Source organism: Protopterus annectens, chromosome 10.part0, assembly GCF_019279795.1.
Source record: "Protopterus annectens isolate FY-2018-M chromosome 10.part0, PAN1.0, whole genome shotgun sequence".
NCBI classification, from domain to species: Eukaryota; Metazoa; Chordata; order Ceratodontiformes; family Protopteridae; genus Protopterus; species Protopterus annectens.
In genome coordinates, this window is record NC_056744.1 from 716,959,469 (window position 1) to 716,964,172 (window position 4,704).

The following is a 4,704-nucleotide window of genomic DNA, read 5'->3' on the forward strand; positions in this document are numbered from 1 at the left end:
AAAATTCTCCCCCATGAGTATGGGTAGTAAAAACAATAAATGACCTGAGCATGCACTAAACATCTCGACCATTAACATGAATAGTATTAACAATAAATGACCTGAGCATGCACTAAACATCTCTACCATTAACATGAATAGTATTAACAATAAATGACCTAAACATGTACTAAAATTAGGGTTCCTATTATAACAACGAAAACGCATTTTGTCAAATGCGTTTTCATCTAACCCTAAACAGCAAACGAGCAAAACAATGGCTGTTCAGCGAATTCTTTCCTGGGAAAGAAGTTGTTTGGCCGCTTCGTTACTTTGCCATGCTCTGTACTGTAGTGTGGTATCAGGGATTCACTTATCCGGTATAGCTCCCAAATGTAAATGTGCAACAGTTACTGATCTTAGGGTTAGGGTGCGGGTTAAGGTAAGTGCATATATGTTTTAAACTGTTTACTTTTTTCTTGTGTTAGATGTACGGTTGAGTTAAGTATATACGTGTTTTCAGCTGTTTATTTTTTTTTGGGGGGGGGTTAGAATTAGGGTTAAGGTAACTGTGTATGTGCCAAAAAACAAAATGGAAACAAAATAAAGATCAGTATAACAAAATAGACCTGCAAAAATATGAAAAAATAAAATACCAAACCAACAAGGCTAAAATACAGGAACTTTAATAAATGAATCCAGAACACAAAGAAAATGGTAAGCGCTTTCACGATAAACACACCGCTTCATCAAACAACACTAACTAGAACATCCAACTTTTAAATACAAAAATGTAACCAGTAAGAAAGCACTTAATATGATGTCATCATGTGTTAAAGACATATATTACAAAAAATATATATATGTATGTATATATATATATATATATATATATATATATATATATATATATATATATATATACATCAATAAAATAACTATAGAAAGCACATATAAAAAATATATATAAAACTAGTTATAAAAACTCTACATAAATAGATGGTGTTATTAATGCCTAAGTCTGCGTCCTTTTAAAATGGTTTTAATGAGGAAATCCCATTCAAACCAGGTAATCTTTCAGCATTTAACAATAAAATCCATTTTTGCTCTATACTTTCAGTATGGTTTTTCAAATCTCCTCCTCTTAAACCAGTATCTAAAACTTGCAAAACAAAAAACCTAAAGAAGCGTGTAGGGTCATAGAGCATTACTATCTTTTTTATTTCTTAAGTCTCTCTGATGTTCAAGGACTCAATCCTTAAAAGGTCTGTTCGTCTTGCCGACATAAAATGCATGGCATACCTGACAAAAACTAAAATAAACAAGATTACAAGTTCTACAATCTGCGTAAAAATCAACATTAATGGTGAAACCTAGCAATGGACGTGTATAAGACAGACAACTGTAAATAAATTTACAAGCTGAACAACATCTACAAGGGTATGTGCCAGTTCTATTGGACTCTATGTTCCCTCTTTCATATGTAGTTGGCTTATAACAAATATGTTGTTTGAGGGATTTATTATTTCTAAAATAAAAGTGTGGAGTATTCCCTATCATCTCTCTTAACTCTGGTATACTCTTTAGTATCTTCCAATTATTCTTTACGACATCACAATATTGATTTATATCACTAGAGTACCGTAAAGGCACCCTGAATATATCATTGGTAAATTCTTGTTGTCGTTGTGTGACATGAATATCAGTAGTTGGTTTAAAATATGGTCTACATTTATCATGTCTCTGCATCCATGCCTCAGAAATACAGGTGTCTATCTTCTGTTCTCGATAACCTCTTTCTAGAAATTCTACCTTTATGGTATCAAGAGCTTTCTGAGCAACTAAATCATCATTACAAACTTTAAGTATTCTATAGACCTGTCCTTTAATCATATGTGTGTATGTGTTTGGAACTGTTTACTGTTTTTTTTTTTTTTTTGGTTGGAACAGCGATTTCTTTCCCTAGGAAAGAAATTGCTGTTCTGAGGTGTCGACATTTTCATCTTTCACTGAAATAGGGTCGATTAAACATTGTTCACTGTTTTAAGCATTTGATGTTGTAATACAGACCCCTAAAATTACATACCTCCCACACCATCCCCTTCCACATCAACCCACATAAATACCCTCCCTAGTTACTCTGCCATCTGCTCCACTTTCTATAGTACAGATTTAAAATTACAAAAGAAACTCATCAACTTCTCCCAACACCATAACCTTCCTTACAACCGCAACTTTAAATACTTCCATTACCAAAAAAAGAAGCCCCTACCTACCATTTTCCCTGTTCTCAGTAATCTAGTATTATGTAGTGACATACATCCTAACCCTGGCCGTTCTCCTGCCTGTCATAATTCCCCTTACTCCACAAAATCCCTAAACTTTACCACAATTAATCTCCAAAGCATTACAAACAAAATTCCCCAACTGCACGCATGGCTAAGTCTATATAAACTAGACTTTACTGCTATCACTGAAACCTGGTTAAAACCATACATCAAGGAATCTGAATTTTTACCCCCAAATTACTCCTGCCTTACAACTGATAGACTACATAAAAAGGTGGAGGCATCGGCTTATTATTCCCAAGCACCTTTACAGTAATCCCATACTCCAAACCAATTTCCCTTTTTTCCACTGTAGAGCTACTTGTTACCTTCCTAAAACTTAATGATTGCAAAAACCTTTGCATCATAGTCGTATACATCCCCCCTGGCAATAATATTCCTATTCTTGAAGAAATTCTTGCCTGGACAGCCAACGATATAAAAAAATGAAACCATGATCCTAGGTGACGTTAATATTAACTGGCTAGATATTTCTAATAATAACCCCACTATAGATATTAACCTTCACAGCTATACACAGCTAATCTCTGACATTACTAGACCCAACAATAAGGAAAACAAAGTTTCAATCTTGGATTGGATCTTAGTATATGACCCACAAAAAAATCACCTCCTCAGGGACTCTCCCAAATAGTATAAGTGATCACTCCCCAGCATTCATAATACGCAAGCCCACCTCCATACCAAACCTAAACCAATATCGATACTCCGGAGATCTATCCCATTTCTCCCCAAACACCTTCAATGACATCCTACAGAACACTAACTGGAGCCCACTAAAATTTCTCCCACTCAATGAAGCTGTTGAATTCTTCAAGTCTAAATTTCTTAGAATCCTAAATAGTCTTGCCCCACTCCAGCTAAAAAGGAACAAGGCAAACCCTGCAGTTTGGCTTACAAAGTCCACAAAGCAAGTTATGTCTCCTAGGGACAAAGCCTGGAAAGCCTAGCAAAAAAACAAAACACTATTAAACCTCACTCAGTATAAACAACTTTGCAATCAGGCTAAACGCCTAGTCATCAAAAACAAAAAGGAATACTTCCAAGCTATCCAAGACTAACATAGACTAAACCACAAGAATTTCTGGGGGGCAATCAACTCCCTTCTCCACCCTGGAACTAAAAACAACCCATGTCCTAACCCAGAAAAACACCCTCTGAGATAGCCAACCTATTTAACACATACTTCATCAACACCATCAAAAAACTTACTACCGCCTTCCCTCCCATTTTAACTGACCCACCCGGAACTCTATCTGTACATTTCCCCTCAAATCCTTTATCTTCTTTCACGCTAACACCTATACCCACCTCAACCATCAAAAAACTTCTTCACAAACTCAAACCCTGTACCAATGCCCTAGATAACTTACCCGCAGAAAACTTACAACTCTCGGCCTCCTCCATTGCATATCCCATCAGCATCCTCCTCAATAGGTCCATTCAGGAATCCTGCATACCTGATATCTGGAAAAAAGCATTTATCCTTCTACTTCATAAAGGCGGCAGCAATTCTGATATCTCATACTTCCATCCTATTGACATTCTCTCCCCAGTCCCCAAAATACTTGAGAAATGTATTCACACTCAGCTCCTCAGTCATCTGTTACAACACCAAATCCTCTCCCCCACCCAACATGGCTTTAGGCCTGGACATAGTACTAACACTGCCCTCATTTCCTTCCTGGACACAGTAAACAGAGCTAAAAATGCTAGCTCCTTAGTCTCAGCACTCTTCCTAGATTTATCAAAGGCTTTTGACACTATTTCCCACTCTCTTCTGCTTACTAAACTCTCAAACCTTGGTCTATCTCCCCCTACCCTTGCAATGGTTTACTAATGATCTCAGTAACAGGCAGCAATCTACTAAATGGCAACACTCTTCCTCCCCTTTTATAACTGCAAATGCAGGTGTTACCCAAGGTTCAATACTGGGAACCCTCTTGTTCAGCATATTTGTCAACAACTTCCATTCCTCTCACCCACAGTACTGTTATCCAATATGCAGATGACTCGCATATCATCTGCTTTTCTAAATCTGCCACTGCACTACAGCATCTCACCCAAGAAGCATTTACTTCCACCAAACCTGGATGTCCCAGAACTATTGTGTCCTCAACCCCAATAAAACAAAACTTTTAATATTTACCCCCACAAAATCCAGCCCTGTTGACAAGTCACCATTTTCCTTTAAATCCCAAAACAACACCGTCATTGAAGTCATCCCTAGTACCAAATTACTAGTTGTTATCATTGATGACAAATTAACTTTCGACCTTCAAATTTATAGCAATATCAAAACCACCCATAAAAAACTAGGTGCCCTGTATAGGCCCAACTGTTTTCTTATTCCCTCTTCAAAAAAGGCTCTTGCCTC